Source organism: Pan troglodytes, chromosome 11, assembly GCF_028858775.2.
Source record: "Pan troglodytes isolate AG18354 chromosome 11, NHGRI_mPanTro3-v2.0_pri, whole genome shotgun sequence".
In the NCBI taxonomy this organism is placed as follows: Eukaryota; Metazoa; Chordata; class Mammalia; order Primates; family Hominidae; genus Pan; species Pan troglodytes.
In genome coordinates this window covers 38,295,219-38,309,439 of record NC_072409.2, presented here as the reverse complement: position 1 = coordinate 38,309,439, position 14,221 = coordinate 38,295,219, and the positions used below count along the sequence as shown (strand labels likewise).

General features: G+C 38.9%; 1 protein-coding gene across 23 annotated transcripts in view; it reads left to right on the top strand.

Moving 5' to 3' along the window:
• INVS (inversin) overlaps positions 1-14,221 on the top strand; it is a 201,488-nt gene that overhangs the window by 106,241 nt on the left and 81,026 nt on the right. For 4 of the 23 annotated variants that reach the window (XM_063788440.1, XM_063788443.1, XM_063788434.1 and 1 more), the window contains one exon: positions 9,686-9,773. The exons of 15 other annotated variants lie outside the window; for them this stretch is intronic. The gene's annotated coding sequence lies outside the window, so the exon portion shown is untranslated. Of the gene's footprint in view, positions 1-9,120; positions 9,326-9,685; positions 9,774-11,000; positions 11,093-14,221 lie in introns of those variants that run through there. 4 more of the 23 variants (XM_063788442.1, XM_063788436.1, XM_063788439.1 and 1 more) reach the window with 3 other exon arrangements.

Sequence of the window (14,221 nt, the reverse complement as noted above, 5' to 3'; positions counted from 1 at the left end):
AATTATACTTTACAAACCACTCACATATAGTATTCAATCTTGATAATCTCTATAACTATCCATTTTACAATTTGTAAGGCATTTATTTATTCAAAAAATGTTTATGTAGTGCCTACTATAAATGAGGCACTGTGCTAGGCACTACAAATTCTCTATACAAAAGAAAATTGTGATGATAGAACATGTTAGAATTGTAGCATTTTAATGTTAGAAGGAATCCTAGAAATCATCTACTACTAACTTCTCATTTTACAGGAAACTAGATCTTAGACAGTTTGTGAATCATGCTCAACCAGCTATTTAGTGACTTTTTTTCTATTATAGGATATAAACAGATAATCTTTTAAAAGTAAACCCATAGTTTAATCTTTTTGAATGTCTATTTCCTCATCTAAGTAGTGAGAATACTTCTGGTTTTCACAACAAGAATACTGTGAATATTAAGTAAGGCATGAGTAGGGAGCATTTTGAAATTTAAATATAATCTGAGGATAAGAAACAACTCCTTGTAGACAAGAGGAAAAGAGTATGTAAAAATGTAAACTGCGATTACCTCAGGTTTAAGAGGTGCAGGCTGATCACTGTTTTCTTCTTTATACTTTATTTTTGAAATTCCTTTAATGGACATGTTATTACTTTTATAACAAAAATTTTAAGTTTTTTTCTTTTTTTCTAACTTTGTTTTGATATAATCTCAAATTTACAGAAAATTTTCAAGAACAGTACAAATAATTTTCATATACTCTCAAATTCCTCAAATGTGCACATTTTGACACGTGTGCCTTATCCTTCTCTCTACTTTGCCTTGATATATGGGAATGTGTAGATATTGCCTTCTGAATCATTTGGAGTAAGTTGCAGGTGTGATACTCCTTTGCCCCTAAATTTCAGTGCATAGTTTCTAAAAACAAGGACATTCTCTTACATAGCCACAGCTCAATTACCACAATCAGGCAGTTAACATAAATAATATTATCTCATCCAAAAATCTTACTTAGATTTTGCCCATTGTCCCAACAATGTCATCTATTTAAAAAAAAAAAAATCCAGGATCAGGCACTCCATTCAATCATTTATGTCTTTTTAGTCTTCATTAATCTGCAACAGTTTTTCAGTCTTTTGTGTATGTATGTGTGTACTTCATGATATTCACATGTTGTAAGTATACAGGCCAGTTAAATTGTACAGTAGCCTTCCTTTTTAATTTGTCTGATATTTCCTTATAATTAGATTCAGATTATGCACTTTTGGTAAGAATACCACAGGAGTGATGTTGTATTCCTCTCAGTGCCTCATATCAGGAAGCATGTGTCATCAATTTGTCCCAGTAATGGTGTTAATTTTGGACTATTCACTTGAATAAAGCAGCTCCTGCCAGGTTCCTCTGCTGTGACGTCACTATTTTTTCCATTGTAACTATAAATAATAAGTATCTTGTGGGAGCTAATTTGAAACTATATAAATATCCTGGAACCCCTCCAACCCACTCTATTGTTAGCATCGTTTGACCACTCACACCTGAGTTGGTTGTTATGATGATGGCTGCCACATGAAAGTTATTTATTCATTCATTTTTAATTTTTTGTTTATTTATTTATTTTTCAGGCAGAGTCTCACTCTGTCACCCAGGCTGGAATGCAGTGGCACTATCTTGGCTCACTGCAACTGCTGCCTCCTGGATTCAAGCGATTCTCATGACTCAGCCTCCCAAGTAGCTGGGAATACAGGCGTGCACCACCATGCCTGCTAATTTTTGTTTTTTTAGTAGAGATGGGGTTTCGTCGTGTTGGCCAGGCTAATCTCAAACTCCTGACCTCAGGTGATTCACCTGCCTCATTCTCCCAAAGTGCTGGGATTATAGGTGTGACCCACTGTGCACAGCTGCACAAGTTATTTTTAAAACCACTGCTTATTTAAGATATACAGTTAGATGTATACTTTGATGAAAACTATGCAAATCCTCTCTCTTTTTAAACAAAAAAACTAAAAAGGATTAGAAGAGTTTTCACAGAAATGCTAGCAGAGCTTGTGTTAGGCTTAGGGTAATAAAATTGTTGGTAACCTTTTTTCTTACTTTGTTTTCCCAATTTTTAATAGTTTTTCAAAATTTTCAATATATGTAAAGCATAAAATTTCTAATTTTTGAATGTGTTTCTAAAATTTATGTTTGTTTATTTCCATTTGGTCCACAAAGGGCTTGAGGGAGATACTAAAATATTGATTTCAGAATTGTAGTGTGCTTGCACTTGGAAGAATAGTTAGATTAGAGTTAAAACATAGCTATAATAAACAGGACATCTACCCTGGCATAAATTACAGATTGACACAACTAAAATAGTCTTTAATCTGCAAATGTTTATTCCTCAGTTCAGCCACCAAGCTGTAGCATTATGCTTTCTCAACTCGGTTGCTTCTCTTAGTTTCAAATAAAAAGGTCTAAAATGGTGGCAGACAGATGAGGAGCAGTATAGAGTTCAGGGATTGACTTGCAGATGGAGGTATGTTTTGATATAATTTTTTAAAGATGCCTAAATTTGAAACTAGAAGATACAATTTTGAATTCAAGCACTCACCACTGTGAGGATTTAGGCTACCATTTTGAAAATCGATAATAGTTACTAAGTCAGATTACTAGTTATGGTCAGCATTTGATTAAACCCTTTAATGCATGGTCTGAATGAGGTTCATTAAAGGTTTTTTAGTATAATCGAATTTACTTACACATTTGTCTGTATATTTGTCTTTTCCCACCGTCTAAGAAATCCCATACATAGTGTGGAACTGAAGTAGAGAAGGCAACAGATGGATTCAATCAGTTGTTTGAAACAGTTCCCCCAAAGGCACACATCTTCGCAGAGTAGGTGAATTGATTTTTCTAAACTGCATGCTAGGATCAATAAAACTAAGGTACATTGTTGGAAAACTAAAGATGGAGCCTACAAGACTTGGGGTGCTTCAAAGGAACCAGGAGTTAAACAAAATTTGTTGCATTTAGCTTCTGAGTTTAATATTAAAATATGATGTTTTAATAACTTTGCTTGCAGTGTCACTGAGAAGGCTGGTCAGGGTCAGTAAGAAGAACAGGCTACACAGATTATCATGGACATCAAACAATGAGAACATTAGGAGCAAATGAAAGCTGTTTTGTTTACAGATACTACTTTTATGATGAGAGGAGAGCAATGATGGTATCTGAGAAAGAAACCAATATTTGTTGAGTACTCGCTGTGCACTGGTCACTTTTTTTTCTTTTTTACCAGTGGGAAATCTGAGGCTTTGAGAAGTAACTTGCTCACAGTTATTAATAATATAGCCAATGAAGTGCCCAGATCTGACTGGTTCCAAAATCCATTCTCATTTTATTACACCATACTGCCTCCCCATGGAGTAGCATTTTTGTATCCCCTAAAGCGAACATCAATATGCTAGGAAAATGAATTACTTGTGCAGTATTGGGAAAAAGGAAATGGATGTAAAAACTGTTACCCTGTGGTTAAGGAAAATAAAAATTATTAGAAATTAAGTCATTGTTGAGTCAGTTAGAATAAAAAACATTTAGTTTTGAAGTAGCTATAGGGAGCGGGTCTTCTGCCTTTTAGAATTAGAATCATAGAGTCAAAGGACATTAAGCTGGGTGGGCTTTAGATCATAATCCACCCTCCTTATTTTTCATGTGGGAGGAAACAGAGGCTAGGAAAAATTCAGTGATTTGCCTTTGGGTGTGGGAGTGTTCTGGCTGAGACCTCTCTCATGTCCCTCCCTTACTTAAATCCTTCAGTACTGGCCGGGTGCAGTGGCTCATGCCTGTAATCCCAGCACTTTGGGAGGCCAAGGCGGGAGGATCACAAGATCAGGAGATCGAGACCATCCTGGCTAACACAGTGAAACCCTGTCTCTACTAAAAATACAAAAAATTAGCCGGGCGTGGTCGTGGGCGCCTGTAGTCCCAGCTACTCAGGAGGCTGAGGCAGAAGAATGGCATGAACCTGGAAGGCAGAGCTTGCAGTGAGCCGAGATCACGCCACTGCACTCCAGCCTGGGCAACAGAACGAGACTCCATCTCAAAAAAAAAAAAAAAAAAAATCCTTTAGTACTACTTTAGAAGACTGAAAGGAAAAGCCCAAACTCCTTGACCCTGCACTTTTCGTCATCGAGTTCTTGCTTATCTTTTGAGCTTCAGTGTCCTGTGTCTCCAGTTCTACTCTATCCTCAGACATACTGTGTTTTTAAAGCTTTCATTCTAGTCACCTCTTTTTCATCCTCCACACACAATGCCGTCGCACATTCAGCTTCCTTCCTACTTTAAGCTGGCTTAATTGCATATACTTTCAACATGCAGCTCAGGCACTGTTTTCTCCAATAAGCTTCTACTGACCCCTCAAGGCTGGGTTAGGTGCCCCTCTACAGAGTTCTTATTACCGTGTGTCCTTACCTCTATCATAGAACTGATCTCATTGTATGACAGCAGTGAATAGCATTGCATATGGTTTCACTTTCTATTACGGTCAAAGGGAGGGATAGTGTGGGGGTTATTGGAGCATGTAATAAGTGGATCCAAGAGACATGATATACACAACTTACTAATGTTGGCTTCAGAATATGCATATAGGAGGAGCTTATGGGGACAAATTGATTGGAAGGGGTGGGAGTAAGATTTGAAGCTGTCTTTATATAGCACTTTACATAAAATTCAGAAAATACTTATTGCCCTCCATATCAAAGAAATTGGGAGCAGGAACAAGATGGAGACATTGAGGAGTGTCAAAGTGTTAGTAATCCTAAGTTAAGATCCTGTTCAACTGCCATCTCTTTCATGAAGTCATTCTGTTCTAACCCCTTCCCCTCTTCACAAGGACATCTTGGGGAAGTCACAAGGAATGACTTTTAAGTACATCATCTATCCTGTCTTTGTGTTCTGTTTTTGTATCCTTTTTATGCATTTACCCTTCCTTGCTTATAATTTTGCATTGCATACAAGCGTACATCTGTATAAAGCTTCCCCAACTCTTAGCATGGAGTCTGATACAGAGTAATTACATCAAAAATAACCATTGAATGTTGAATGAATGGTTTAATTAGGTCAGTGCTTCTCAATCCCGGTTGCATTTTTGAATCACCTACCGAAAATTTAAGAAATATTAATTCCAAAGTCCCAGAAATTCTGATTTTGTTGATCTAGGATGGGAACAGACTTTTTTTTTAAGCTCCTAAGGATTGAGAACTCCTAGATTAGGTTCTTTGTTTCAACAGTGGTTCTCAAAGTTTAGGATTCTAGACCAGCAGCAGCAGCACTTCCCAGAAACTTGCTACAAAATGCAGATTCTTGGCCCCTACACCAGTGAATGACAAACTCTGCGGGAGGGCCTATGTGTTTTCAAGCCCTCCAGACGATCTTGATGCATGCTAGAGTTTGAGAACTTCTTTTGCTAGAGTTTAAGACAAAAAAAAAAATGTTGTCCTTAAATAAAATACCAACTGTGAGAAACCAAATATACTTTATAATCATCCTAAAAGGTTGTACCAATTTAAAGCACCACTCTAAATAAATCAGAGTACCTCACAAGCACAACAGAATTATCCTTGTGGAAATAAGCATCCCAGCATTTTATAACTTTTTTCAATATTTATTTTTGGTTAGTTTCCTATATATAAAAGGCTCTCCAATGAAGGCATTAATTTTCATAATAATCTAAATAAAATAGGCTATATTAGGAAGAGCACATGAAAAATCTGGCATTGGATAAGGAAGCCTCAGAGTCAAGAATACCTTTCCATAATTTCCTCTCATAGAGAAAAGCCTTTTTTTGACAGTAACATTTTCTCCTTCTCTCATTTGTGCTGTTTGACTCCGTGCCACTTGATAGCTCTGTCTATTCCTATGGAAACCAAGTTAGTGGATGGAGCCAAGGCTTGGAGAAGGCATTGGGGGGAAATATTAGAAGAGTTCAGCCTTAGAGCAACTAAAGATGTTGCCTTTCCCTCAGTCAAATCCTCTTAGAGAGCCAGAACTATTTCAAGCCAGAGAGATGTTCTTGGCTGATGTATTGTCTAGCTGCTCTGCCAGATGGATGAACATCTTAAACTTGGAAAATAGCAAATAAAGCTCCTATTCTGTCTTTGGAGCACATTCTTAGCCTTTGCTTACAGAATTGTCAAATAACTAAAAAATATATTTTTAAAGATTTGCTTAAGATGGCAGGTTAGTGATGTGGTTCTCATCATATTTGTTAAGTACTTAGAAATTTTAGCAACAAAACACAGAATTAAGCCTTGACAATCAGAAGTTTAAGTAAAGAGGAAGAATGTCGGTCAGTGGAAAAAGCAATGCAGATTTCATTTTATTTCTGTAGCTCAGTGAATTTATGTCTTTCATGAGTTGATTGCTGTAACTGTTTGCTTCCCTATAAAATCACTTTAAAGACTAAGCAACCAGAGTACAAACAGACATCTAAATCAACTGAAATAAGAAAATTATCTAAGCATACAAGAAGGCATTCTCCTTTCGAATCCATTTCTGCTCTACATTTTATATGGCACTGGTAGCTAACTCATGATTGCATTGTACTGAGCCATTTATGTGGATATTTATATTATGTTTATATTTCAAGAAGGGTGTAGAGATTCATATTTCCAATTTATATTCTTTGATTTATGTCAGAAAATTAATGTCTTCTGAGAAAACAGTTGAGACAACTATTAATATAGATGCCTCATAAATCTATATCTTGAATCTAGCCATCTCTTCTAATCTTCAGGTCTATATGTATCTGCCCCTCCCCAACAACCTTTTCTTTTTGCTAGACCTCTCTGCATAGATTCACTTCAGGTGCCTCAAACTCCACTTTAGAAAAAAAAAACAGAGCTCAAAAATTTTTATCCCTAACGCTATTTTTTTCTCCCATCTCTTCAGTTGTTGGTAACACCCTCTATCTGGTAGCCATTCAGGAATCTTCTTATGTATTTCACTGATCTCTTCCCTTATTTCCATTTAGCTCTCAACATTTCTATTGTGGGTTGCTGTAATAACCCCCTTACTGCTCTGCTTGCCTAAAGATTTGTTCCCCTCAAATCAGTGCTTCACATAACCTCCAGTGTCTTTTCTAAAAACGCAAATCCAGTCATGTCATTTCCTTCCTAAATCTTCCCTTTTTCCTGTCTTAGTTTGCTTGGCCTTCTATAACAAAAATACTTTAGACTGGATGGCTGGAACAACAGACATTTATTTCTCACAGTTCTGGAGACTAGAGAGTCCAAGATCAAGGCACCAGCAGATTCTGTGTCTGGTGAGGGCCTGCTTCCTGGTTCATAGATGGCTGTCTTCTTGCTGTATCCTCACATGACAGAAGGGAGTGAAAGAGCTCTCTGAGGTCTCTTTTTAGGGGTACTAATCCCATTTATGAGCTCCACCCTCGTGATGTAATCATCTTCCAAATGTCCCATATCCTAATACCAAGACATTGGTGTTAGAATTTCAACACATGAATTGGGGGGGTTTGGGGGTTGGGGGGACATATATTCAGTCTGTAGCACTCCTTTTTACCAATATGATCAACTTTAGGCTCCTTATCATAACATATTAGACTATCCATTTTATAACCCCTGCTCACCTCTCTGATCTTACTTTTCACTTCCTCTTACAGTGCATTTCTTTTCTTTTTTCTTTTTTTTTAATTAGAGAAAGGGTCTCACTATGTGGCTCAGGCTGGTTTCTAACTCCTGGGCTCGAGTGATCTGCCCATCTTGGCCTCCCAAAGTGCTGGGATACAGGCATGAGCCACCATTCCTGGCCGTTACAATGCATTTCATATTACAATGATATTGAATTATTTGCGGAGTTTGAGATGAGATTTTACCCTAAATATAAGCTAAGAAGTTAGTCTGTTACTGTTTCATGGATGCTAACAATAGATACGAGACTCCGGAGTCAGAGACAAAGTAGTTTACTACTCACAACACAGCAAAAAGAATGAGCACCACCTCTATGCTTCCCTTGCCCCCAGAGAACATGTGGAAGTTGCAGAGGCTGCACACAGTGGGTTTTCATCACAACTGAGGAACACCGAACTTCAGGAATCTACCACTTTTATAGTAAGCACTTAGTAAGCCCAGAGGAAGACATTACCTCATCTCTCCAGTTGCTTGTTGCAAACACAACCCTGAAAAATTACCTAAGTAAAGAGTGGCCAAGACTTTGCATTCTTGGCATACCCAGTAAGAACGTTTAGGAATGCTTCAGGCCCATGGTAGATTGACTCTTCCAACAACCCATCCCTCAGCCCAGCATTGTCTTGACATGAGTATGCCACTACATCAGCTACTTTTATTAATCTTACCAAGAGAGACTAGGACCATCGCTTTAATTTGTCTCATACAGCACTTACTTAACAAGACTCCAAGTAGCAGGATAAAAACATCCTGTAATATTGGTATCAACTATGTCCCTCAGTATCTTGGACTAAATCAACTGTAAATAAGCCCCAGAGGAGAAAGTAGATCTTACTTTATACAGCTAGGATGTAATCTAAGTCTGGTCTGTTATCTATTTTGACCCATGCAAGGGAGTTTAGACTGACATGCTAATCTTTGGCCTCATTGCAGATAGTTACAGGAGGCGCTAGATTACAGGGGCCAAAAAGCAACCCCCAAACTCAAAGGTGGAATACACCATGGCCTACTCTTTCCTACATACAAACATGTAGCCTAAAGAGGCTGAAATAAAGAGTCACTTTATTTCAGGATTTGTCATTAAACTTGGATCAACCATTACATTGATTTGTCTAAGCCACATGGGCAGTATCACTAAGTAGTTGTTACTTCAGTTGCCATGCATGGCATAATCCAAAGCTGCTCACATGTCAGAAGAAGCATATGGATTTGTGTACATCAGATTAAAATAAGGTTGTGCCAGTCCCTCTGCTTCCATGTATACAACGGGGTCCACATTCAGGAGCTGTCATTGATGGTATCAAGCACAGCAAAAGAATTAAGAACCACCAATGCCCATGTGAATTTTTCTGTCTCATAGCAAGCACATGGTCAGAGATAAAACAGACGCAGGTCAGATGGCTGGCCTCAGCTGCTGTTTGATTCAGGTAGCTAACTATATATTTGTTTTGCCAGGATGAACTTGCGGATCCAGAGGACAAAGAAAGTATTAATTGTCCTCCCCATCCCTGTACTTCCTGAGGTCTCATGTGTTCCCTTCCTAGGGGCTGAAGTTGTTGCTTTCCTTCTTTGGCCACATAGTTAATGTGTCCCATTCCAGTAGATATAACTTCGCCTTTTCTCCAGTCATCCCCTACTTGTGCCTGTAGCTTATAGAAGGGTAAGTACATATGGGACAAATTTAGAAACCTATTATGTCTTCCATTTTGGCCTATATGGACCACTATAGAATGACTCAGTGAGCAGGGCACTCAATCAGATGGTCATTATGGATATTTATGATCTGGGACCTTATCAGTTGAACAAAATGAATCCAGGTGGGTAAACCCAAATTAAGCTTGAATCTCTAAGCCCCCTTTTGGCTGGCTGCCACCCGAGGGATATATGAAACAAACCATCCTGAGATTGCTTTTGGGAAAAAGAAAGAAGCAAGATAACCAGGGTTGGGCCAGGCAGAATCCCAAATTTTCAAAACAGATGTATATAATCCCCCACTCCTTTTGTCCTGATTATTTCCCAGGAGGCTACAAGGATGAAATGAACCCTTTCTGAAGGTGGCCACAGTTAGTAAGCAAACTGCTTCATACAGGAGTGTGGACCAGGAGGAGGTAAGAGAGGTGGAGCCAGAAACATTTTTGAGTTGATTTTCAAGAAGGCCATTCCAAGCTCTCAACAATTCCAGATACCTGAGGATGGTAGGAAGCGTGGACTGTCCATTAAGTACCTAACTATTGGCTCATTGTTAGGCATATCATGGTCAGACTATAGAAGGTCTAGGAACCCCAAAACATGGTCCTCAGTGCTATAGCTTGAATAGGCTAATCAGATTGGAGCAGCAACTCCATATGGTGGAGCAGCAACACCATAACCTGAAAAATGTCTATGGTGGAAAGGCACGAGGTGAGCCCAAGAGGAGGTGACAGAGGTCCCTGCTGGGAAGGGGCAAGGGCAATCCTCCATGTAATGTGGACTCCTTCACCACAAGAAAAGGAGGCCAACTGGGCAAGATACATAAGTCTGGTATGCAGTGGTATCTTCTGCATGAAAAACATACCTTTTACTTTGTACCCAGTCTATTGTGGTGGGTTCATTGCCTTATCTAGTGCAGTGATGGATCCTAGTGGCAAATCCCAGTGACCAGGCAATACAGACTTGTTCAGCGACTTGATTTCAGTCGGTCTTATCAGAGAGCAGGCCCTTACTGTTACTGTGGGTATCTATGTGAGTGACCCAAAGTGTCTGATTGGCAGCCACAATTTGTTTGTAGTTTGTGGCCCCAAACAGGAATATCTTTAATTTACCAACTGTAGTCTTCCAAGTGGCAGACCAGGTGACTACAGTACTGTTAGCAGACCAAGAATCAGTAAAAATACGGCTAGTCTTTGGGAGTATTGCCTAAGGTAAGGGTGATGGCTTTTCATTTCAGCCCATTGGGCTAACTGGTCATTACCACTCAGTCTCCTGGAGCTGTCATTGAGGTTGGACAGCTACTGCCCCCTACTGGACACCATCGGGTTTTAACTTAGCCAAAGCATCAGCAAACCAGGCCAAGGCATTTAAGGGACCATTAAGCCAGCAGCTTTGCTTCAGACAGTGGCCACCTGTATACCCAGTGCTTTGTCCTCAATGTCAAATAAATCAGGCTAAAGCAGGAATCAGATACATAGAACAGTTGACTCTGTCCTATTAGGCAAGGTTTTGCATTCACATTCACTTTTGAGCACCTGCTCACTCATGTCTCAACCAAATGAACTTCTAATGTTTTCAATCCACCTAAAGATCCATGTCAAATAGCAAAATCTTCATTGTTCTCTCCATTTATTTCTGTTTTGGAGATTTCTTGGCCCAGCAGCCTCAACCACATGGTCTTTCAGCTTGCTGCCCCCGTGGTCATGTACCATTCCTTCTTTTGCCTGCCCAGAGGAAGGTGAGCAAAAACAAAGGCACTATTTGGGTGGCTTGCTTTAATCCCATTTCTCACCATTCAGACTCATTAACAGAGAGAATATTGGGGTCACTCGCCCCTTAACCTTGCCCACCACCTGGGCATGATCTTAGGGGGTCTTCTCACCCTTGAACCTGAGGATACCTGAGAATGGGCCTCTAGGGTTCTTGTCCTTACTCTTCAAGAAAACTATGTCTCTCCAGCTGGGTGCAGTGGCTCATGCCTGTAATCCCAGAACTTTGAGAGGCCGAGATGAGTAGATCACTTGAGGTCAGGAGTTTGTGACCAGCCTGGCCAACATGGTGAAACCCCGTCTCTACCAAAAATATAAAAATTAGCCAGGCATGGGGGCACACACCTATAATCCCAGCTACTTGGGAGGCTGAGGCACAAGAATTGCTTGAACCCGGGAGGCAGAGGTTGCAGTAAGCCAAGATCGCGCCACTGCACTCCAGCCTGGGTGACAGAGTGAGACTCTGTCTCAAAAAAATAAAAGGAAGAAAGAAAGGAAAACTGTGTCTCTGTCAGTATCCTATCATCTTTTACTGTCTTGTCAGTTCTGGCATTTAATTAACCCTATTTACAAGGTAATAAGTTAGCTGCAGATGCTGGCAGAAGACACAAGACTCCCATCAGAGACGAAAAGCGTCATTACTAATGGCATAGCTAGGAGCTAGGAGTACTTATTTGTTTGCATCAGTTTCCCTCCCCTCCAAGGATTATGGGGGCAATATAGAGGACTCAGGTGGGCCCAGCACACAGTGGGTTTGCATGACATCTGAAGAGTGCTAGATTTTGGGAATCTCCAGCTTTTAGTAAATAGAGTAGTAAGCAAGCCTGCTTGTTCTTTGCCCTGGTGGGTGACATTACCTCGTCACTCAAGATTGCTCACTGCAAACCCCACTCTGGAAAATGGTCCCAGTAAAGTGGAGTCAAGCTTTTGCATTCTTGGCATACCCAGTAAGTACATTCAGGGACATTCAAGGCCCAGGGCAGATTGCCTCTCCCAACACTATTGTGGTATTTCCAAAACTCATTTGTGTCTGCAACCACTACAGAAAAGTTTGATATAATGAAATTACTGATATTTGCGACCTATATACTTCCTAGGGATAGTAATTCTTTTTACAAATTAATACAGTAAATGCCTTGAGAGTTTATAAATACATAATTATATAGCTATCATTATAATTAATAAATCATGTTTCTATTTTTCCATTTCAATTTTAAGTAATGTATTTTGGGTATATAATATATTTAGGATTTAAAATGAACTATGACAGAGTACCTACTTTACATTTGTGTGTGCTATTATAAATATAGTTATCTTTCTAGGCCAAAATTATATACCAATTTGTAAATGAACAAAAAAGATATAGTGAACATTTATATATATATAGTGAGCAATTGTTTTTCTCTCCAAGTACAGTGACAGAAAATATAAGCACTGGGGACACAGAACAAGAATGCAAAGAGATTAATTGGAAAACATGTAGGTCCCAAAGTATTGGTTTTGGGAAAACATCTGGCCTCTTCAGTACTCCAGTGGGGAGAAGGGCCGCTGTAGGCAGTTTTAGTCAAGTCTTGGGCGTTGAAGTCTGTTAAAGTAATTGTCTCAGCTGAAGAGGAAGCAAATAGCAAAGGCCCCAGGGAGACAGATATAGAAAATATGGTAGCCATTTTGGGAAAAAAATGTAAAGGTAGGATCCAGAATATTTTGAGGATCAGCTGCCAATTATCTATAAGTTAATCATAAAGGCACTTACTGGGAACAAACAGCAATCCTGTAAAATATGATTTCAGAATAGGGTTCAGGAAGATGCCTCCTTCCTTTTCACTGATTGAAAGGTGGTCATATTTGTGCAAAAGGCAAGAAAATTCTTAGAATTTTGGAATATTCTTTGCCTCACTATGAGGCTACAGCTTTATAGGAAGCTGTTTATCTAGAGAAATGGCAGAAGCAGGATACCATCCAAGCCTCAGGTCAGGAAGCTACTCACTAGCTCACTGTTAATAATTGTGACATCCCTAATATCACTGAAGACAGGGCTCCAGGAGATCTGTGTAGGAGCAGATTGTTATAATGGACTAGGAGCTGGGTGGAAGACGCTCTATGGGTCAACAAGGAGAAAAAACGAAAACAAAGCAAACAAATGAAAAGCAAAAATGAACCTGCAGACAGAAATTTCAAAATATTTGAAGAAATCTAATGCTAACAAAGCAAACAATATTATTCAGATTACGAATTCATTCCTAGTGGGAGAGCATAAATAAAGCAAAAAAATAAGCCACACAGAGAAGATATTTGCAAAACCAACCAAGAATTAGTATCCAGAATACATAAAGAACTCCTATAGATCAGTAAGAAAAAAAAACAAATAGCCAAGTTCAGAAATGAGTTACAACACAAGAAGGCTATTTACAAAAGAAACAAATATCCAACAAACATATAAAAACGTTCCACCTCAATTCGGGAAATGCACATTAAAACACAGCTGTAGGCCAGGCACAGTGGTACACGCCTGTAGCCCCAACTACTTGAGAGGCTGAGGTGGTAGGATCACTTGAGCCCAGGAGTTGAGTCCAGCCTGGGCAAGCTATAGCAAGACCCCTTCTATTAAAAAACAAAACAAAAAACTGTAACCGTCAGATTGGCAAAAATTAGCAAGTCTGACAAAACCCAGTGTGGTGAGGATGTGGAGAAACAGGAACTCATACATTACTGTTATGAATGTTAACTTGGAGTAGCTATTTTAGAGAGCAATCTCAAACCAGAAGTTTCAGAAATTCTTATGTACTTACCAGGAGATATGTATGAGAATATTCATTACAATATTGGGTAATCTTGAAAAATGAGAAACATGCTAAATATCCCTCTAGAGAAGAATAAATATATTATTTTCATATGACAGCGTACTTATTCCAGTGAAAATGTATGAACCCAGGCAACTTGAATAAATCTGAAAAATACTGCTTTGAGTAAAAAATGACACGATTCATGCAAGACCATTTGTACAAAGATTGAAAACATGTAAAACAATACTATGTCGTTTATGGATATATATATATATGTTTGTATGAAATAGAAGCATAAAAACATTCATTGGAATG